Below are 23562 nucleotides of genomic sequence, written 5' to 3'. Positions count from 1 at the left end.
CAGCTGAGCAGGAGAGTGAGGTTGTCCATTTGCGCCGATATCAGAAGTACACAATACAAGAACAAGAGGGGCTTAACTGATATCATCGGTCCTCTCGCCTTCAAAACAGTGTAGTTACTCAGAGTGCATCTGCTGTGGACTTGTTGATACTGTCACTAACGTGCAACCTTCCTTGATATCTTTCTCTGTCCTCCAGTTCTGTCTTTTAAAAACTACAATCAATTACCCTCTCCTCAAAAGGAAAGAACCTTTGGCTGAAGAGAGAACAAAGAACAGTACAGGCCCTTCGGCCCACGATGTTGTGCCGACCTATTATCCCACTCAGATCAAACTACCCTGCATACCCTTCATTTTACTATCCTTCATGTGCCGATCCAAGAGTCGTTTAAAAGTCTTGAAATGTATCTGACTGCACTACCACTGCTAGCAGCGCATTCCACACACCTGCCACTCTCTGTGTAAAGAACCTACCTCTGACATCTCCCCTATTCCTTCCTCCAGTCACCTTAAAATTTCTCCCCCTCGTAATAGTCATTTCTGCCCTGGGAAACAAAATCTGACTATCCACTCTAGCTATGCCTCTCATCATCTTGCATACCTCTATCAAGTCACCTCTCATTCTTCTTTGCTCCAATGGAAAAAGTCCTCGCCCCCTCAATGTTTCATCATAAGACCTGCCGTCCATTCCATGCAGCATCCTGCTAAATCTCCTCTACACCCTCTCTGAAGCTTCCACATCCTTCCTATAATGAAGCAACCAGAATTGAACTCAATGTTCCAAGCGCTGCTCCATCCCCACAAACTAATGCTCGATTCCAAATCCCTTTTCTCTTGATACTTTAAATTCAATGCTGTCTTTCGTGTAATTTCATATTTGAATTCACTGGTCCTGAGCCGCTCGCAGCGATGTGCCCCCGCGGTCCTGCTACAGTGCTTTGAGATGGAAACAAACATGACTGATGAAGGTCCACCAGTTGACGTAGTACGTTTAGATTTCAAAAAAGCATTTGATAAATTACAACTCATAAGGTGACTCAAAAGAAAGCAGCCCATGAGTTCAAGGGTAGTATATTAGGATGGACAGAGGACTGCATCGCAAACAGAAGTAGAGAAGGGGCAGCAGGATGGTAACTTATAACTGGTGTCCGGCCACAGGGTCCCTGCTGCGGAGGCCGTACACCTAATGTTCCCTGGGTTGATTTTGGAAATGGAGGAGGGGATTGCCATGCTTAGGAATGTTGGGCGGATGGGATTTATAAGATTGAAAGAAATCTTATTTTTTCAGCATTTAAGATTCTTAAGAGGCTTGATAGTGTATATCCGTAGAGAATGCTCCCATTTGTGAAATATTTTATGACCAGAGGCCACATTTTCATATTGGTTGCCTGTTAATTCAGGGGAAGAATTACTTCTTTCAGGTGGCAGCAATCTATTCAACACTTTAGCAGAGAAGGTTTTCGAGGTAATGCCATCAATTATATGCTAGGCTGAGATGGCCAGTTTAATTTTCAAATCAAGAAACAACAATAATGAGAAAAGGGTAGTCTTCACAGTGGAAGCTACTTCAAGGATCCCCTTATCCCTGTATTCTTTAGTAATGAATTAAATACATCACTACCACACCATCACGACCATTACAGAAGTAGCAGTAGACAATCTAATGGAGTGAAAGCAGATTAGACTCTTTGCCCTGATGGTTTACTTTGTATGATTCCAAACAAAGGAGCTTCAGAGTTGGTGTATGCATTGATTGTAATTTCTGAAAAAGGTTTCGATTCTCAAGAAGCATCTGAGGGCTGGAAAACTGCCGATGTGACATCCCTATTTAAAAAGGAGAGAGGCAAATTGTTGGAAATATGTGGCAATCAACTGTGAAGAAAATAATAGCAGGACATTTGGAAAATCAGAATCTAATCAAACAGAATCACCATAGCCTGACGAAAGAGAAATTATGTCTGGCTAATTTGTTTGGGTTTTTCGAGGAAGTCCCAACCAGAATTAGTAGAGGAAAACCAGTAAATGTGTTGGATTTGGACTTTGAGCAAGCATTTGAGAAGGTACTCAAAAGTAATAAGCTAAGAGCTGAGGTTTTGAAGGTAGTATATTGCTATGGATCAGTATGCTTTGCATGGCCAGGAAGGAGAGATCACATCATACCTAATTGAGGTATACAAGATAATGAGAGGCATAGATAGAGTCGATAGCCAGAGACTATTTCCCAGGGCAGAAATGGCTAGCACGAGGGGTCATAGTTTTAAGCTGGTTGGTGGAAAGTATAGAGGGGATGTCAGAGGCAGGTTCTTTACGCAGAGAGTTGTGAGAGCATGGAATGCGTTGCCAGCAGCAGTTGTGGAAGCAAGGTCATTGGGGTCATTTAAGAGACTGCTGGACATGCATATGGTCACAGAAATTTGAGGGTGCATCCATGAGGATCAATGGTCGGCACAACATTGTGGGCTGAAGGGCCTGTTCTGTGCTGTACTGTTCTATGTTCTATGTTCTATGTTCTATCTACAGTGAAATGCACCAAGTGAATAGATATTTTGGGGAATTTGGTGGCCATGTGGTAAGTCAGTGCAGAGGGTAAGAGGTGCCATTTGCTTGCTTTTTTTGCCTGATAGTTGGTAAGCTTTTTTTTTGAGACAGGGCAAATTGAAGCCAGAAGCGGGGACCCAGAAGGTGAACCCGGTTCATTGGTTGGTGATAGCTACTGGTTTAAGAATCTATTATCGGTAACTTTCAGATTGAAAGTAAATCGGAGAAATATATACAGGCTACAAACTAATGTTTTGAAATCAAATTAAGATATAAGTAATTGAAATGGAGATGCCGGGCCAATGATGATTTAAACCTACATGACGGGGGAGTGGTCAGACACCATACTTCAGCTCAGGGTTGATGAACTGGAATCTCAGTTTCGACCAATCAACAAATCATGCGGGGGAGAGTTACCAGGGAATGCTCTGTTTCCGGAGGCAGTCACACACCGGAGATTAACTACCTGAAGCTCGGTCAGTGGCCAGGGACGTGAGACTGTGACTAAGAACAGGGCAGGTGGAAGGATCCAGGATGTCGTGCAGAAGGAACCTTGGCCTTTGATCTTATCGAACAGGTTTGAGATTCTTTCTTCCTGTGTGGATGAGAGGTCAGGGTATATGGAAGATGAGTAAACTGACTATAGCACGGTGGTACAGGGGGACATTCAAGAGGGGATAAAAAGTGAAATGTAGTTATAATCAGAGGTAGTATAGTTAGGAGAATGAACATTGTTGGTTGTGACTAGGATCGAGAGTCTCGAAAGTAGTGTTGCCTGCCTGGCGCCCAGGTTTAGCATATTCCGTCTTGGCTACCAAGGAATTTGAAGTGGGAGGTGTAGAAATCCAGCTATCGTGGTGGACACAGGTACCATTGATATGGAAGAAAGAGGAAAGAGGTTCTGCTGAGGGATTACGAGCACTGAGGTGCTGAGTGAGAAGGCAGAACCAAAAAGTAATAATCTCGGGATTCTTATCTGAGCAATTTGGCACGGTGTGAACAAAACTGAAGATGTAAATGCATTGTTCAAATGATGGCATGGCAGAAATGTGTTTGAATTCATGGGACATTGGCATTGGTATGGGGAAGGAGGGAGTTGTTCCGGTGGCATAGGCTTGATGAGAATCATATTGGGACAAGTATCCTGGCAAAAGACATAGCTAGGTCTGGGGTAGGGCATCAAAGTGAAAAGTGTGGAGCGGGTGAGTCCAGTTGCATGTAAAAATTATGGAAAAAGTTAGAAGCTAGTAAGTGCTCAGCAAAGTTTCCAGAGCAAGTAATAGGACAAAAAGTATGGAAATAGTCAGGAGTCTCATTTCAGGTGCAGCAGATAAGAAGGGTGGCCGTAAATGCCAGACTGAAGGTCTTTTATTTAATTGTAGGGAGTGTATAAAACAAAGTGAATGAGTTTGTGGTGCAGATGGAAATTGACAGATGTATTGTTCTGGGTATCACAGACATGTGGTTGTAAGGGGATAAGTGTTGGGAACTAAATATCCAATGATACATGTCCTATAGAAAGAACAGACAAATGGACAGAGATGCCAGGGTTGGCTTGTGAGTAAGAAATGGGGCAGCGCTGAAGGAACCACAGGTCTTGAGCTTGTTTATTAATGACTTGGAGGAAGAGGTGAATGTGCTGTGGCTAAATTTTTAGATGACTCAAAAATATTTGGAAAGACAAGGCATGGAACAGAAACAGAGATTTACCAGGATGTTACTTGGATTGGAATGTATTAGCTTTCAGGAGGGCTTGGTGGAAATGTTGTATAATCATAAATGTAATGAGATCAACCATGATCTCACCGAATGGTGGAGGAAATTCAATGGGCCAAATGACTTGTTGAGTGAGTCTTGTTGTTTGACAATGAATTCGTAAAGGTGTTTGTTTTTGTCTCTTGGATGAGATGTAAAAATGAAATGTGTACGCTTCCTTTTCATCTGGCAATAAATAATCGTTCTGAACGATTTCCATTGACTAGTGGCAATCTGACAAGCATCACGATGTAAAGAGATTCTTAGCTTCTTTTTAATTGTAAAGTTATTCTCTGGAATTAATTAAGCATATATTATTTGCATCTCAGGAATTATATTCATCACTGCATCTCAAAAAGTACTCTGTTGTATGATAACAGCATTTTAAAGAACACTCTTCAATGGTTGTGATTTTCAGTTGCCATAACACACATTAAATTACATTGTTGGCCAATCTGTCCATGATTATTTCATTGTCTTACATTTCAAACAGACAAGGAAATATTAGTGATGCAATGAAGAGTTTGATGATAAAATATAATTACTGTTACGGTTTCCTCTTGGACGAAATATTCTCATCAAATTGACTGGTCAAGGAAATGGGACACTGACTGTGAGTACTTTGAGTGTTTAAGTGATTCCTAAAATGAAAATTATGACCTTGATTTCTCTTGCATGCAGATATGAAGAGACTATTTTAAAAATCCTCTCGGTTCGTGGTTCAGGCATAAAGGTGTCACATGTATATTTATGTATATACATGTACATGTGTAATCTGAAAAGAAAATGACGATAAATCACTTGTTACAAGGTGAGAATGAGTTATCCAGATAGTAAGAACTGCCAAAGTTGGTGTCTGAGATAACACATTGTGGAGCTGGGGGAAAGCAGGCAGCATCAGAGGCTCAAGAAAGTTGATGTTTTGGGTCAGGACCCTTCCTCCAAAATGGAGGGTGGACGGGAGCTCAGAAACAAATAGTGTGGAGAGGGAGGAGGTGCTGGGGAAGGTAGGTGGGATGGTGATAAATGAGTACTATCCAGATTGGAACAGATTTACCCCAGAAGGTATTGAATACAAGTTCCAAATCACTCTCAAAATCCTAGTGACCGTTAACATTCATGTTTTTTTTTGTCTGTGTGTTTCAGTAATTGCATGTCAGTTTGAATGGTTCATTGAGAGTGAGGAACCTATGGACTCACACACACCAACATGGAATTTAATTCAAAGAGTGACTCCTCTTCTAAGTACTTAATCGCTTTTAAAATCTTGACCATTTCTGCTGTCTAGTTAAACAAGTGTAGCTGAATACTGCTTCAATAGGAATTAGTGTTTAATAGGAACATATTTGTGAAACTTACAGTTCGTCAAGCTTTAGCATAAACTGGTGGAGACTTTCGGCGCTTGCAAAAAGGCTCACCTCTCTGTTAATACTGAAGGAAAATTGGAGTTTAAAAGTAAGTTCACCCGGTGTCAGGGAATGAAATGTTAATGTTGACTTGAATATAATTTTTAAAAAAGTAATATATTTGTGTAGCACTAAACTCAAATTAAAATTTGGATATGCCAGTTGACTCCTGTTTGACACTGGATGGAATGGCGGTGACATCAGATTCAGTGATGATTGAGAATCTAAAGAATATGAGGATAAGATTTAAAATCCAAATATCATTGAACTCTTCAAGAAATGTATTACTGGAAAAGGGGGAAAGCATGTATGTCTATTAGAATTGAATACACTCTGAAGGCGGTGGCACAGATGAAACAGACCTGTGTGCTAAAACTTATCACAAATTTCACATTGAATGGAGCAGTTTAAACAGGCTGGGGGAAGCAGACATGCCAGCGCAAACTTTTGAATTTGTGCATTCTGTTCATAAACATCAGCAAAATTGTGGGAACCTGTTTATTCTATCTCTTTTATTGCACAGAACCATACGATTACACTAATTTTGTTGAGGAATTTAAAGATTATGAGCCCCGTCCGTTTGACCCGCAGTTTGGTACCATAGGTTGGTACGATCTTCGTTCGAGAAGGAAGAGGGATGTTCCAGACACAGAAAATCGTCAAACCATTTACTACAAAGTCTGTTTCTGCTTAGTATTAATTAATGCAGTTAACATTTTCAGATCGACATGATTGCAGAATGGAGTCAATAAAACAAATTCCATCTGATATTCAACATAAATTTTAAGTTTAGAATAACAAGCTCACAAGAGCTTGGTTTTAGATATCACTTGGGACCACAGACTAACAGACAAAGGAACAAAGCAAAACGACTCTGCGATTTGATGTAGAAACTCCTGACTCCGAAGCCTGCAGCCGCCCTCCAATTCTCAAGTCAGAAGTGTGTCAATGATGGTGCAGATCCAACAACACTGGAAACGATCTTGAGTCTAGACCAAAGCAGCCCCTTGATTGGCACCGTATCCATTCTCTCCACAACCAACTCCAAGACACAATAATGTGTCCATATACAAGATGCACTGCCACATTTTTTTCCAACTATTCTTACACCTGCCTTTCCAGACTTAGAAAACTCATCTTCAAGGTCAAGGACATCAGACATGGTAGCACGAATCCCAGTAAAAATCACCTCCAAGCTACTCTCAAACTTATTTGGAAATGAATGATTGTTCCTGAGTCAATATTAGTAATCTCTTTTGGAACAGCATTGTGGGTCTGTGTACAGCAACATGAAGCTGTTCAAGAAGTCAATTTGTGCTGGACAATCAGCAACAGCTATGTCTCATTAAAGAATAAATAAATCGGAAAGAAATCCATCTGAGAGTCACAAGCAAATGGGTAACTTTTTTTTGTTCACTCTGCAGCTCGTGGGCTATTACCAATTTTGACAATGACAAATGAAGCTTTTGTTTGGTTTGCTATTGATAGCAGCTGTCCACAAAATAAAAACAATTGGCATCAGAGATAATGGGAACTGCAGATGCTGGAGAATCCAAGATTACAAAGTGTGGAGCTGGGTGAACACAGCAGGCCAAGCAGTATCTCAGGAGCACAAAAGCTGACGTTTCGGGCCTAGACCCTTCATCAGAAAAGAGGGAGGAGGAGAGGGCTCTGAAAGAAATAGGGAGAGGGGAAGGCAGATTGAAGATGGATAGAGGGGAAGATAGGTGCAGAGGAGACAGACAAGCAATAAGGAAGGACAGGATCAAATATGAAGGTAGGCTAGCTAGTCATATCAGAAATCATAGTAACGGCTTCTTTCAATACATAAGAAACAAACGTGAGGCAAAAGTCGACACTGGGCCACTCCAAATTGATGCTGGAAGGCAAGTGGTGGGAGATAAGGAAGTAGCTGAAGAACTTAATAAGTACTTTGCGTCAGTCTTCACAGTGGAAGACATGAGTAATATGCCAACAATTAGGGAGAGCCAGGGGGCAGAGCTGAGGATGGTAGGAATTACAAAAGAGCAAGTGCTAAAAGAGCTAAAAGGTCTAAAAATTGATAAATCTCCTGGCCCCAATGGGCTATATCCTAGAGTTCTGAGGAAGGTGGCTGAGGAAATAGCAGAGGCTTTGGCTATGATCTTTCAAAAGTCACTGTAGTTTTTTTTTGAGTGCGAGCAGCAGCGGAGGCAAGACGGACCCGGAAGACTGCAGCTAAGGTAAAGCAGTTTATTTTTAAAATTACTTACCGGTAGCGGGCAGTGGTGTTTTTTCCTCTTTCAGAGAAGGAGCGGGAGCAGCGGAGGAAGTGACGAGGACCAGAGGGGCAGCCGGGAAGGAAAGCAGTGAGTATAAATACTCACCCTTCGACGCCAACGGCCATTTTGAGTGCGAGCAGCAGCGGAGGTAAGACGGACCCGGAAGACTGCAGCTAAGGTAAAGCAGTTTATTTTTAAAATTACTTACCGGTAGCGGGCAGCGGTGTTTTTTCCTCTTTCAGAGAAGGAGTGGGAGCAGCAGAGGAAGTGACGAGGACCAGAGGGGCAGCCGGGAAGGAAAGCAGTGACCATATATATCAGCCTTCGACGCCAACGGCCATTTTGAGTGCGAGCAGCAGCGGAGGCAAGACGGACCCGGAAGACTGCAGCTAAGGTAAAGCAGTTTATTTTTAAAATTACTTACCGGTAGCGGGCAGCGGTGTTTTTCCTCTTTCAGAGAAGGAGCGGGAGCAGCAGAGGAAGTGACGAGGACCAGAGGGGCAGCCGGGAAGGAAAGCAGTGACCATATATATCAGCAAGGCGTGTTAGGGAAATGGAGCTGGAGCTGGATGAACTACGGATCATTCGGGAGGCAGAGGGGGTAATTGAGAGGAGTTACCGGGAGTTGGTCACTCCTAAGGCTCAGGACGAGGATAGACGGGTTACAGTTAGGGGGAGGAAAGGGGACAGACAGACAGTGCAGAGATCCCCTGTGGGCATTCCCCTCAGCAATAAGTATACCGTTTTGGATACTGCTGGGGGGGATGACCTACCAGAGGAAAGCCATAGTAGTCAGTTCTCTGGCACTGAGCCTGACACTGTGGCAAAGAAGGGAAGGGGGCAGAATAGAAAAGTACTCGTGGTAGGGGACTCGATAGTTAGGGGAATCGACAGGAGATTTTGTGGGCAAGATCGGGATCCCCGGAAGGTATGTTGCCTCCCTGGTGCCAGGGTCCGGGACGTCTCCGATCGGGTGTATAAAGTTCTAAAAGGGGAGGGCGAACAGCCAGAAATCGTGTTAGATATTGGCACAAATGATATAGCCAGAAATAGGTTTGAGGATATAAAAAGTGATTTCAGGGAGTTAGGATGGAAGCTGCAGAGCAGGACGAACAGAGTAGTGTTCTCTGGTTTACTACCGGTGCCACGAGATAGCGAGGTGAGGAACAGGGAGGGGGCGCAGCTGAACACGTGGCTTCGCAGCTGGTGTAGGAGGGAGGGCTTCAGATATGTTGATAATTGGGATGCCTTCTGGGGGAGGTGGGACCTGTACAAGAAGGACGGGTTGCATCTGAACTGGAAGGGGACCAATGTCCTGGGTGGAAGGTTTGCTCGAGTAGTTCGAGAGGGTTTAAACTAGTATGGCAGGTGGGTGGGAACCTGAGCTGTATACCAGAGGTGAGCGTTGATGCAGGTGAGGCAGTAGCAAGAGGTAGACCAGCTAGTGGGAAGGATTTTCCTGGGAAGGAACCAAGGGATCGGTTAAAGTGTGTTTGCTTTAATGCAAGGAGTATCAGGAATAAAAGTGATGAACTTAGAGCATGGATCAGTACCTGGTGCTATGATGTTGTGGCCATAACAGAGACATGGGTTTCTCATGGGCAGGAATGGTTGCTGGATCTTCCAGGGTTTAGAACATTTAAAAAGAATAGGGAGGGGGGAAAAAGAGGAGGGGGTGTAGCACTACTAATCAGAGAGGGTATCACAGCTACTGAAGCTTCCTTTGTCGAGGAAGATCTGCCTACTGAGTCAGTATGGGTGGAAATTAGGAACAGCAAGGGAGTAGTCACCTCGTTAGGGGTTTACTACAGGCCCCCCAATAGCAGCAGGGAGATTGAAGAAAGCATAGGTCGACAGATTTTGGAAAAGTGTGCACGCAGTAGGGTTGTTGTAATGGGTGACTTTAACTTTCCTAATATTGATTGGAACCTCCTTCGAGCAGAAGATTTGAATGGAGCTGTTTTTGTAAGGTGTGTTCAGGAGGGTTTCCTAACGCAGTACGTTGACAGGCCGACGAGGGGAGAGGCCATTCTAGACTTGGTGCTCGGAAACGAGCCGGGGCAGGTATCAGATCTTGTGGTGGGAGAGCATTTTGGTGATAGTGACCATAACTGCCTCACGTTCTACATAGCTATGGAGAAGGAGAGGATTAGGCAAAATGGGAGGATATTTAATTGGGGAAGAGGAAACTATGATGCGATTAGACATGAGTTAGGAAGCATGGACTGGGAGCAGTTGTTCCATGGTAAGGGAACTATAGACATGTGGAGACGGTTTTAGGAACAGTTGTTGGGAGTGATGAGTAAATATGTCCCTCTGAGACAGGCAAGAAGGGGTAAGATTAAGGAACCTTGGATGACGAGAGCGGTGGAGCTTCTAGTGAAAAGGAAAAAGGTAGCTTACACAAGGTGGAGGAAGCTAGGGTCAAGTTCAGCTAGAGTGGATTACATGCAGGCAAGGAAGGAGCTCAAAAATGGTCTGACGAGAGCCAGGAGGGGGCACGAGAAAGGCTTGGCAGAAGGAATCTGGGAAAACACAAAGGCATTTTACACTTACGTGAGGAATAAGAGAATGGTCAAAGAAAGAGTAGGGCCGATCAGGGATAGCATAGGGAACTTGTATGTGGAGCCTGAGGAGGTAGGGGAAGCCCTCAATGAGTTTTTTGCTTCTGTCTTTACGAAAGAAACAAACTTTGTAGTGAATGAAACCTTTGAAGAGCAGGTGTGCATGCTGGAATGGATAGAGATAGACGAAGCTGATGTGCTGAAAATTTTGTCAAACATTAAGATTGACAAGTCGCCAGGCCCGGATCAGATTTGTCCTCGGCTGCTTTGGGAAGCGAGAAATGCAATTGCTTCGCCACTTGCGAAGATCTTTGCATCCTCGCTCTCCACTGGAGTCGTACCTGAGGACTGGAGAGAGGCAAATGTAATTCCTCTCTTCAAGAAAGGAAATAGGGAAATCCCCGGCAATTACAGACCAGTAAGTCTCACGTCTGTCGTCTGCAAGGTGTTAGAAAGGATTCTGCGGGATAAGATTTATGACCATCTGGAAGAGCATGGCTTGATCAAATACAGTCAACACGGCTTTGTGAGGGGTAGGTCATGCCTTACAAACCTTATTGAGTTTTTTGAGGATGTGACTAGAAAAGTTGATGAGGGTCGAGCTGTGGATGTGGTGTATATGGACTTCAGTAAGGCATTTGATAAGGTTCCCCATGGTAGGCTCATTCAGAAGGTCAGGAGGAATGGGATACAGGGGAACTTAGCTGCTTGGATACAGAATTGGCTGGCCAACAGAAGACAGCGAGTGGTAGTAGAAGGAAAATATTCTGCCTGGAAGTCAGTGGTGAGTGGGGTTCCACCGGGCTCTGTCCTTGGGCCTCTACTGTTTGTAATTTTAATTAATGACTTGGACGAGGGAATCGAAGGATGGGTCAGCAAGTTTGCAGACGACACAAAGGTCGGAGGTGTCGTTGACAGTGTAGAGGGCTGTTGTAGGCTGCAGCGGGACATTGACAGGCTGCAGAGATGGGCTGAGAGGTGGCAGATGGAGTTCAACCTGGATAAATGCGAGGTGATGCATTTTGGAAGGTCGAATTTGAAAGCTGAGTACAGGATTAAGGATAGGATTCTTGGCAGCGTGGAGGAACAGAGGGATCTTGGTGTGCAGATACATAGATCCCTTAAAATGGCCACCCAAGTGGACAGGGTTGTTAAGAAAGCATATGGTGTTTTGGCTTTCATTAACAGGGGGATTGAGTTTAAGAGTCGTGAGATCTTGTTGCAGCTCTATAAAACTTTGGTTAGACCGCACTTGGAATACTGCGTCCAGTTCTGGGCGCCCTATTATAGGAATGATGTGGATGCTTTGGAGAGGGTTCAGAGGAGGTTTACCAGGATGCTGCCTGGACTGGAGGGCTTATCTTATGAAGAGAGGTTGACTGAGCTCGGTCTCTTTTCATTGGAGAAAAGGAGGAGGAGAGGGGACCTAATTGAGGTATACAAGATAATGAGAGGCATAGATTAAGTTGATAGCCAGAGACTATTTCCCAGGGCAGAAATGGCTAGCACGAGGGGTCATAGTTTTAAGCTGGTTGGTGGAAAGTATAGAGGGGATGTTAGAGGCAGGTTCTTTACGCAGAGAGTTGTGAGAGCATGGAATGCGTTGCCAGCAGCAGTTGTGGAAGCAAGGTCATTGGGGTCATTTAAGAGACTGCTGGACATGTATATGGTCACAGAAATTTGAGGGTGCATACATGAGGATCAATGGTCGGCACAACATTGTGGGCTGAAGGGCCTGTTCTGTGCTGTACTGTTCTATGTTCTATGTTCTATGATTGGAAAATTGCTGTTGTAACTCCCTTGTTTAAGAAAGGATCAAGGCAAAAGATGGAAAATTACAGGCCGATTAGCTTGACCTCGGTAGTTGATTAAAATTCTTGAATCATTGTCAAGGATGAGATTTCGAAATTCCTGGAAGTGCAGGGTCAAATTAGAACAAGTCAGCATGGATTTAGTCAGGGGAGGTCGTGCCTGAAAAACCTGTTAGGATTCTTTGAAGAGGTAACAGGTATGTTAGACCAGGGAAACCCAGCGGATGTTATCTATCAAGACTTCCAACAGGCCTTTGATAAGGTGTCTCACAGGAGGCTGCTGAGCAACGTGAGGGCCCATGGTGTTCGAGGTGAGATACTGGCCTGGATTGAGGATTGGCTGTCTGACAGAAGACAGAGAGTTGGGATTAAGGGCTCTTTTTCAGAATGCCAACCAGTGACGATTGGTGTCCCGCAGGGTTCAGTGGTGGGGCCGCTGCTGTTCACCTTATATGTTAATGATCTGGATGAAGGGACTGGGGGCATTCTGGCGAAGTTTTCCGATGATACGAAGATAGGTAGACAGGCAGGTAGTACTGAGGAGGTGGAGAGGCGGCAGTAAGATTTAGACAGTTTAGGAGAGTGCTCCAGGAAATGGCTGATGAAATTCAATGTGAGTAAATGTGAGGTTTTTCACTTTGGTAAAAAGAATACAGGCATGGAATATTTTCTAAATGGTGAGAAAATTCGTTAAACAGAAGTACAAAGGGATCTGGAATTCTTGGTCCAGGATTCTCTAAAAGTTAACTTGCAGGTCGAGTCCATGATTAAGAAAGCGAATGTAATGTTGTTGTTTATCTCAAGAGGGTTGGAATATAGAAGCAGTGATGTGCTTCTGAGGCTTTATAAAGGTCTAGTTAGGCCCCATTGAGAATACCGTGTCCAATGTTGGGCCCCACACCTCAGAAAGGACATACTGGCCCTGGAGCGTGTCCAGCGGAGATTCACACGGATGATCCCTGGAATGGTAGGTTTGACATACGATGAACGGCTAAGGATCCTGGGATTGTACTCATTAGAGCTGAGAAGGTTGAGGGGAGATCTAATAGAAACTTACGAGATAATGTGTGGCTTAGAAGGGGTGGACACTAGGAAGTTGTTTCTGTTAGGCCAGGAGACTAGGACCCGTGGGCACAGCCTTAAAATTAGAGGGGGTAAATTTAAAACGGAAATGAGACGACTTTTCTTAAGACAGAGAGTGGCGGGCTTGTGAAATTCATTGCCACGGAGTGCAGTGGGGGCCGGGACGTTGGATGCCTTCAAGGCAGAGATCAACAAATTCTTGATCTCACAGGAATCAAGGGCGACGGGGAGCGTGCAGTGAAGTGGAGTTGAAATGCCCATGAGCCATGATTTAAATGGCGGAGTGGACTTGATGGGTCGAATGGCCCGACTTACACTCATATCTTATGGTCTTAATTTAAAGGGTCGGACATGAAGCCAATCGAGGTGAGTGTAGGTGGGGAGAGGTCAGTCTGGGGAGGACAGACAGGTCAAGGGGGCGGGAAGCGGTTAGTAGGTCAGGAATGGGGGTTTGGCTTGAGCTGGGAGGAGGGGATCGGGGAGAGGAAGAGCAGATTAGGAACGTGGGGACGAGCTGGGCTGGTTTTGGGATGCAGTGGTGGGAGGGGAGATTTTGAAGCTTGTGAAGTCCACATTGATACCATTGGGCTGCAGAGTTCCCAAGCCTCAGTTAAGGAAGGACAATAAACACTGGTCAGTCAGTCATACATCGAACAAAAAAAGTTCATTTTTAAAAGAAAATAGGATGCATCTGTCAATCAAGTGGCAAAGTATTATCGAGTTTTGAGAAGATTTTTAGCTCAGGGTTGAGGTTTTGGATGTAAGATTGCTCACTGAGCTGGAAGGTTAGTTTTCAGATGATTCGTCACCATTCCAGGCAAAATCATCAGTGAGCCTCCAGTGAAGCGCTGGTGTTCGGTCCCGCTTTCTATTCAAGTGTTTAGGTTTCCTTGTGTTGGTCATGTTATTTCCTCTTCTTTTTCTCCGAGGATGGGAGATGGATTTGGAGCCAGTGTGTTCTCCCTAGTATAGTTTGTGTACGGAATGAACTGCCAGAGGAGTGCCAGAGGCTATTATAATCACAGTATTTAAAAGTCACCTGCATGGACACATGAATAGGAAGGGTCTGGAGGGATATGGGCAACATGCTGGCAAATGGAACTAGTCATTTACGATATCTGGTTGGCATGGAGGAGTTGGACTGAAGGGTCTGTTTCCCTGCTGCACAACTCTACGACTCTGTCTTTGTCTCTTTGTGTCTCTCTCTCTCGCCCTCGCTCCCCCCTCCCATTTTCTCAAAAACCCACCCCTCGCCACACCCACAATCTCTGTCTCTCCATCTCTCTGTGTGTGCCTCACTCTGTGTCTACGTCTCTCTCTCTCTCTGTTGTCTTGTCTCTGCCACCTCGCTGTGCACTTCTGTCTCTCTTTCTTTCTCTTTCACTCTCTCTTTGTGTGTGTGTGTGTGTGTGTGTGTGTGTGCGCGCGCGCGCTCCTCTCTGTCTCTCGTCTTGTCTCTGCCTCCCTCTGTGTGTGCTCTGCCGTTCTCTCTCCCCTGTCTCTCCGTCTCTCCCTGTGAACTTCTCCCTCTCCCCTGCCCCCGCCCCCGCCCCCGGCACTCTGTCTTTCTCTGTGTCTCTCTTCCTCTCGCCGTGTGTTTATCTATCCGTGCATCTCCACCCGCTCAGCAGGGAGCATTGAGTTTTTTTTTAAAAGTTTAAAAATCTGTTTAAACCCAACCCATCCGCAATCAGACTGCATTTCTAATTCTCTCTCTCTCACACACACAGTCTGTCTCTTTCTCCCTCTCAGTCAATCCCCTTCCTCTCCTGTTCCTACTCACGCCTTCCCCCCCCCCCCCTCTGCCTCGGTGACGAGTCCGCTGTCTGGAACCCTTTTCCCGGGAGGGGACTGAGGACCCAGCTGTTCTGCATCGGGATCAGCGTACCACGATCCCGGACCCCTACAGCCTCCGGCATGACCACTGGGCGAGGAGCAGGCATCCAGGCTGCTGGAGCGCTCACTGCTCAGTGGCTCGGCCCTGCGCCGCCTTGGCCGGGAGCGGGGATCCGAGGTGGGAGAAGGCCTCTTCGCCCGGCTCCTGGGCACAGCTACCTGCCTGAACACTAAAATGTGAGGCTGGATGAACACAGCAGGCCAAGATCTTGGATTCTCCAGCATCTGCAGTTCCCACTATCTCTGGTACCTGCCTGAACAGCTGCCTGGCACCGAACCCACCCCCTCTCCTCCCCTCCCCTCTCCCCGCCCCCTCCTCCCTTCCCTACCCGCCCCTCCTCCTTCCCCCCAACCCCCTCCTCCTACCCCCCGCCCCGTCCTCCTGCTCCCTCCCTCCATTCATCCATTCCTTCCTCCTGTCAGTCCTCGCTCCCTCCCTCCAGCCATCCATTCCTCCCTCGCTCGGTCCCTCCAGCCATCCATTCGTCCCTCGCTCCAGCCGTCGCACCCTCCCTCCCTCACTCCAGTCAGTCAAAACAACAAAGAAAATTACAGCACAGGAACAGGCTCTTCAGCCCTCCAAGCCTGCGCCGACCAAGATCCTCTGTCTGACCAGTCACCTATTTTCTCACGGTCTGTGTCCATTTGCTCCCTGCCCGTCCGTGTACCTGTCCAAATATATCTTAAAAGATGCTAATGTGTCTGCGTCGCCCACCTCTGCTGGCAGGTGCCCACCAACCTCTGTGTAAAGAACTTGCCATGCATATCTCCCCTAAATTTTCCTCCTCTCGTCCACGTCCTTTGGTAATGGACACAGTACTCTAAATGTGGCCGAACCACAGTCCTATACAACTGCAACATGACCTGCCAACTCTTGTACTCAATACCCTGTCCAATGAAGGAAAGCATGCCATATGCCGCCTTGACCACCCTATTGACCTGCATTGTCACTTTCAGGGAACAATGGACCTGAACACCCAGATCTCTCTGTTCATCAATTTCCCCCAAAAACTTTTCCATTTACTGTTTCGTTTGCCCTTGAATTTGATCTTCCAAAATGCATCACCTCGCATTTGCCTGGATTGAACTCCATCTGCCATTTATCTGCCCAACTCTCCAGTCTATCTCTGTTCTGTTGTAATCTCTGATAGTCCCCTTCACTGTCTGCTTCTCCATTCCTCCCTTGTAGTGCAATTAGGCAAGACTTAGGAGGCATAGAATGGGTTAGCAAAATGCAGGGGATGGGGACAATTGAATTGTGGAGCTGGTTTAAGGAACAGATATTGCGTGTCCTTGAGAGGTACGTCCCTGTCAGGCAGGGAGGAAGCGATCAGCTAAGGGAACCGTGGTTTACTAAAAAAATTGTATCTCTTGTTCAGCAGAAGAGGGAGGCTGATGTGACGATGAGACCAGATGGTTCAGATGAGGTGATGGAGAGCTACAGATTAGCTAGGGAGGATTTAAAGAGAGAGTTAAGAAGAGCAAGGAGGGTACATGAGCAGACATTGGCAGGTAAATAAAGGAGAGCCCTAAAGCTTTCTATAGGTATGTGAGGAATAAGAGGATGACTGGGCTAGGCAAAGGGCCAGTCAAAGACAGAAGTGGGAAGTTGTGTGTGGACGCTGTGGAGATTGGAGAGGTGCTAAATGAATATTTCTCATCTGTTTTCACTGAGCGACAGGAGAATATTGCAGAGGAGGTGACTGAGTTAGAGGCTACTAGAATTGCAAAGGTTACGGTTAGTAAGGAGGAAGTGTTATCAATTCGACAACGTGTGAAGGTAGATAAAACCTCTGGGCCTGATGGGATTTTTCCGAGGATTGTCTGGGAAGCTAGGGAGGAGGTGGTGGAGCCTTTGGCCTTGATCTTGGAGTCCTCATTGTCTACAGGTTTAGTACCAGAGGACTGGAGAAGTGCAAATGTTGTGCCCTTGTTCAAGAGGGGCAGTAAGAATGACCCAGGCAATTAAAGACCTGTGAGCCTTGCGTCTGTTGTAGGAAAAATTTTGGAAAGGATTATAAGAGATAGGATTTATAATCATCTAGAAAGCAACAATGTGATTGGAGATAGTCAACATGGATTTGTCAAGGGCAGGTCGTGTCTCACAAACTTCATTGAGTTTTTTGAGAAGGTGACCAATCATGTGGATGAGGGTCGGGCAGTTGGCGTGGTGTACATGGACTTCAGTAAAGCCTTTGATAAGTTTCCCCATGGTAGGCTATTGGAGAAAATACAGAGGCACGGGATTGAGGGAGATTTAGCCATTTGGATTAGAAACTAGCTTTCACTAAGAAGGCAATGAGTGGTGGTTGATGGAAAATATTCAGCCTGGAGTCTGATTACTCGTGGTGTGTCTCAAGGATCTGTTTTGAGACTACTGCTGTTGTCATTTTTATAAATGACTTGGATGCAGGCATTGGTGGATGGGTTAGTAAGTTTGCAGATGACACTAAAGACAATGGAGTGGTGGACATTGTGGAAGAATGTTGCAGGTTGCAGGGAGACTTGGATAAACTGCAAAATTGGGCCGAAAGGTGGCAAATGGAGATGAATACGGATAAATGTGAGGTGATTCACTTTGGGAGGAATAATAGGAAGGCAGGACACCGGGTCAACGGAAAGATTCTTGGTAGTGGAGATGAACAGAGGGATCTTGGTGTCCATGTACATAGGTTCCTGAAAACTGCCCCCCAGGTTGATAGTGCTGTTCAGAAGTCTGATGGTGTTTTAGGTTGCATTGGTAGAGGGAATGAGTTGCGGAGACGTGATGTCATTCTGCAACTCTACAAAACGCTAGTGCGGCCTCGCTTTGAATATTGCATGGTCGCTCCATTACAGGAAGGATGTGGAATCGTTGCAACAGGTGCAGAGGAGATTTACCAGGATGTTGTCTGGTCTGGAGCGAAGGTCTTATGAAGAAAGGCTGAGGAACTTGGGTGTGTTCTCATTGGAGAGAAGGAGGCTGAGAGGGGATTTAGTAGAGACGTACAAGATGTGGATTAGATAGGGTGCACAGTGAGAGTCTTTTTCCGAGGATGATGACTTCAGCTGGTACAAGGGGGCACAGCTACACATTGAGGGGTGATGGATTTAAGACAGATGTCAGAGGCAAGTTCTTTCCTCAGAGAGTGGTACGGGGGTGGAATGCTCTGCCTGCCAATGTAGTTAACTCAGCCACATGAAGGGCATTTAAACAGCCCTTGGATAAGCATATGGATGCTGATGGGATAGTGTAGGGGAATGGGCTTAGATTAGTTCACAGGTCAGCGCAACATGGATGGCCAAAGGGCCTGTTCTGCGCTGTGTTGTTCCATGTACTATTACAGTTCACAGATCACATTTAACACTAAAATGAGTGGTAGAGTAAAGAGGATAATGAAAATCTGCAGAGGGACACAAAGTTTAAATGAATGGACAAGGGTCTTGCAGATGGAGTGCAATGATGGTAAATGTGAGGCTGTCCATTTTGGTAGCAATTAGGGCAAAATGGAGTATTACTTAAATGGTGAAAAATTGTAGCATGCTGCTATGCAGAGGGAGCTGGGCAACCTTGTGTATGAATCACAGAACGTTTGCAGATGCAGCTGGTAATTGAGGCAACAAATGGAATAGTGTCCCTTATAGCTCGAGTGATGCAGTTTAAAAATCGGGAGGGGATGCTCCAGTTGTATAGGGTGCTGGTAAAGCTTGATGTAGAGTAGTTTGTACAGTTTTAGTCTCCTCACTTTAGAAAGGATGTGCTGGCACTGGAGGGGGTGCAAAGGAGCTTCACAAGAATGATTCCAGAATTGAAAATGTTGCTGTATGGGGAGAGATTGAGGAGACTAGGATTGCACTCACTGAAACTTCGAAGAATGAGGGGTGTTCTAATAGCAACTTTTAAAATGATGAAAGAAATAGATAGGAAAGAAACACGGAAGTTGTTTCCACTGATGGGTGAAATTACAACTCGGGGGCACAGCCTCAAAATAAGGGTGAACAGATTTAAGACTGAGTTGAGGATGAGCTGCTTCATCCAAAGGGTTGTGAATCTGTGGAATTCTCTGCTCAGTGAAACAGTTGAGGTTCCCTGATTGAATGTTTTAAAGGCCAAGACAGGTACATCTTTGAACAGGAAAGGAATTGAGGGTTATGGTGAATGGCGGCTAAGTGGAGCTGAGTCCGCACAAAGATCAGCCATGACCTCATTGAATGGCAGAGTGAGCTGAAAGAGACAGATGACCTACTCCTGCTTTATTTCTTATGTCCGTATGTCCTTAGATTGCCATCCTTGTCATTCCTCCTTCCCTGGAATAGGCCAGTTCTGAATGCTGATCAGTAGGTCTTGAAATAACTCCCGCGTATCAAATGTCGACTTGTTCAATAAAAGCTCCTCCCAATGAATACTGCTCAGCTCCTACCTAATACTCCTTCCCCCAATTTAGTAGCTTCCCACAAGTTCCTGATTGTTCATAGCTATTTTAAAATGTAAGGAGAGGCGATCACCCCGTTTGAAGAAGCTCCTGGTTCAGTGTTTTTCCCCATGTGGGAGTCAGCTACAGGTTTTCTTGTTCCAAGTTTGGGGAGGAAATAGCCCAGTGGTGGTACTGCTGGACTGTTAATTCAGAGACTTAGATAACATTCTGGGGACCTGTGTTCAAATCACAGCACAGCAGATGGTGGAATTTGAATTGAACATAAAAGTAAATCATGAATGAAGAATCTAATGATGACCATGAAATCATTGCCAAATGTCAGAAAAACCCAACTGCTTCACTGATGTCCTTTAGGAAAGCAAACTGCCATCCTTACGTGGTCTGGCCTACTTGTGACTGCAGACCCACAGCCATATGATTGACTCTGAACTGTCCCCTGGGCAACGAGGGATGGACAATAAACACTGCGTAGCTAGTGATGTCCTCCTCCCATTAACAAATAAATAAAATTGGATTCTACATCTTCTGATTGAAGATTTGTTTCTTATTCTCACAGTAATTTCATCGCTTACAGTCAGTTTCCCTCCTGCCTGTCTTTTTTGAATGTCACGTAGCCCTGCACATTTACCTCCAGTGTTGATCTCCTTAGAACCATGTCTTTGTAATAGCTCTCAAATCATGCCCGTCAACCTGTATGTGTGCTCTTAATTTGTTGATTTTGTTCTGAATACAATGAGCACACAAGCAAAGAGCCATTAATTTTGCTTTATAACTTTATTTGACCTCTTGACATTATTTACAGCTGTTTTCTGTTTCTACATGCTGTCTTTTCCAGTCCCATGCTGAGTATTGTTATCCCAATAGTTCTTTAATGTCAGTGTGTGTGTGTATTCCTGGGCGAATACGCTCGTGTGGTCTACGGAGTTGTGGAGGTCGCAGTTCTAGGACAGCCATTTCATAGGCCTACGCTGCAGGTTAGAAGAAAAGACAATCTTTTGCTCTGAGCTCTGCAAACCAGGGCGATGTCAAAAAGGAAACAAGGTCAAAAGAATTTCAACAAGAATCTCAAAATTAACTGCTGAATTCATATCAGCATTACAGGGATCGCCCAACTTAGTGGCCACAACATCCCACTTTCTATTCTTCACAAACAATCCAAATTCTGAACTATCCGTATCCCTCTTAACTTTTATGTTTTTTGAGCTAATTTCTTGTGTCTAACTTGTGCATATTTGTGGTGCCTTATGACTTCTTGCGTTTAGCAATTGATAAACTCACTCTCTCTTGAATTGAGTAAAACCTAGGTTTATAGGATCCCCAGTGTGGAAACAGGCCATTCAGTTCCACAAGTCCACAGCAACCCTACAAAGAGCATCCCACCCAGACCCATCCCCATTCCCTACTCTATCCCTGTCAGCCTGCATTTCCAATGGCGAATATACCTAACCTACACGTATGTGGGCACTGTGGGTAATTCAGCATTCCCAATCCGCCTAACCTACATGTTTCTGGACTGGTCAAAACAATGATTCGATATGAATTAGTTAGAATGCAGCTGTTGACTGTCATCTTCCATCCCTGTGTTGGAGTGAGATTTAACATTCAAGATCAAAAATGAAACACTTGAACAAGATAGTTCAAATTGCGCTTGTTGACTTGCTCGCCGAGTTGGCTTGTTTTCATTCAGACGTTTCGTCACCATGATCAATGACATCATCACTAGAGCCTCCAACAAAACAATGTTACTCTACTCTGTCTGGAATTTATACTGTCCGGTCTGTTACCATGAGTACTGTCACTTCTGGTTTTGATCTATATGGGTTTGTATGTGGGGGCCCAATTGTATCTGCTTGTTGGTTGCATTATGGGTGGAGAATCACGCCTCTCATACAAAACTGGGACAAGGTAACCATAGTAGCCCAAGCCAAGCATAGACATGCAGAGGAATCCTAGAGGCATGGTTCTCAACCCATTCTCCAGCCTCACATTCTTGGTCTCTTCTATTTGAATATGATCACTCAACCATATCCTTTATGACAAACAACAGAGTCTTACATCACAAAATCTTCAGACAGGACTGTCCAGACAGATCCACTTGAACTCATGATATCATCTTTCGCTGGAGGGTTTCCGAAATGTCTACATTCTTCCTCACCTGAGCATCCTTGCGTTCGTGGTTGACAGAGATCTCAGCCATGTCCAACCCATGTCCTACACTTTGGCCTCACCCCTGATGAGGTTCCCTGGTCCTCAATGACCAACCCATCAATATCCACATCGAGAAGAACATCAGCCACGATTTCTAACAAGATCCCACCACCAGGCATATATTCCCCTCCCCTCTCTTGTCAGCCTTCCGCAGGGACCATTCCATCGGGACACCTCAATCCACTCCTTATCCATTCCCAACAGCTCCCCATAACCCAACAGCACTTTCCATGCCACCACAGAAGGCATAACATCTGCCCATTTACTTCCTCCCGCTTCACTATCCAAGGCTTCCAGGGGAAGCAGCGATTTACCCACACTTCACTCAATCTAGTCTACTGTATTCACTGCTCTCAATATTGTCTCGCTCTGCATTGGGGAGACGAAACACAGACTGATCAACCGCTTGGCAGAACACCTTTTTTCTGGCCGTAAGAATGGCCCCAGGTTTCCAATTGCCTGTCACTTGAGCGCCCCATCGTGATCCCTGTCCAAAATCTCTGTCTCAGGCTTGCTGCAGTGCTCCAGTGAGTGCAAGCTAACACCTCCGCTCGGTTCGCAGTAAACAGCAGCACCTCACAGTCGCGAACGGTTTTAGCTCCCCCTCCCATTCCTTAGACGACATGCCCATCATGGGCCTCCTGCAGTGCCACAATGATGCCACCCGAAGGGTGCAGGAACAGCAACTCATATTCCACTTGGGAACGCTGCAGCCCAATGGTATCGATGTGAACTTCACAAGTTTCAAAATCTCCCCTCCCGCCACTGCATCCCAAAACGAGCCCAGCTTGTCCCGCCTCCCTAACCTGTTCTTCCTCTCACCTATCCTCTCCTCCCACCTCACGCTGCACCTCCATTCACACCAACTGACCTCATCCCGTCTCCTTGACCTGTCTGTCCTCCCTGGACTGACCTATCCTCTCCCGACCTTCCCACCTATACTCTCCTCTCCACCTATCTTCTTTTCTCTCCATCTTCGGTCCGCCTCCCCCTCTCTCGCTATTTATTTCAGAACTCTCTCCCCCTCCCCCTTTTCTGATGAAAGGTCTCGGCCCAACATGTCAGCTTTTGTGCTCCTGAGATGCTGATTGGCCTGCTGTGTTCATCCAGCTTCACACTTTGTTATCTTGGATTCTCCAGCATCTGCAGTTCCCTTTGTCTCTGAATAAAGGAGAAGGTAGGTGAAGAGGAGACAGACAGGTTAAAGAGGCGGCGGATAGAGCCAGTAAAGATGAGTGTATGTGGGCAGTTAGGGAGGGGATCGGTCAGTCCAGGGAGGACGACCAGGCCAAGGGGGTGGAGCTGAGGCTGGTAGGTAGGAGATGGGGGTAGGGCTTGAGGTGGGAGAGTGGATAGGTGGGAGGAATGACAGGTTAGGGAGGTGGGGATGAGCTGCGCTGGTTTTGGGATGTAGGTGGGGAGGGGAAATTTTGAAGCTTGTGAAGTCCACACTGGTACAATTAGGCTGCAGGGTTCCCAAGCAAAATAAGTGGTACTGTTCCTGCAACCTTTGAGTGGCATTGTTGTGGCACTGCAGGAGGCCCAGGATGGGCAGATGGAATTATGGTGTTGAAGGTGGAGATGTGCTCAATAAGTAGGAGCTTGACGTAGATGCCCTTGTTATCTGG

At 45.6% G+C, this 23562-nt stretch overlaps 1 protein-coding gene across 6 annotated transcripts in view; it reads left to right on the top strand.

Moving 5' to 3' along the window:
* The window catches only part of LOC132209405 (uncharacterized), a 144746-nt gene that overhangs the window by 64714 nt on the left and 56470 nt on the right, over positions 1 to 23562 (top strand). For 5 of the 6 annotated variants that reach the window (XR_009445496.1, XR_009445495.1, XR_009445497.1 and 2 more), the window contains 3 exons: positions 4784 to 5745; positions 6220 to 8105; positions 8200 to 8351. The gene's annotated coding sequence lies outside the window, so the exon portion shown is untranslated. Of the gene's footprint in view, positions 1 to 40; positions 5746 to 6219; positions 8106 to 8199; positions 8352 to 23562 lie in introns of those variants that run through there. The other variant, XM_059644493.1, reaches the window with a different exon arrangement.

The sequence above is a fragment of the Stegostoma tigrinum genome, unplaced genomic scaffold (assembly GCF_030684315.1).
Source record: "Stegostoma tigrinum isolate sSteTig4 unplaced genomic scaffold, sSteTig4.hap1 scaffold_91, whole genome shotgun sequence".
Taxonomy (NCBI): Eukaryota; Metazoa; Chordata; class Chondrichthyes; order Orectolobiformes; family Stegostomatidae; genus Stegostoma; species Stegostoma tigrinum.
Note: the sequence above shows the minus strand (reverse complement) of the source record. Positions and strands in the feature narration are given on the sequence as shown.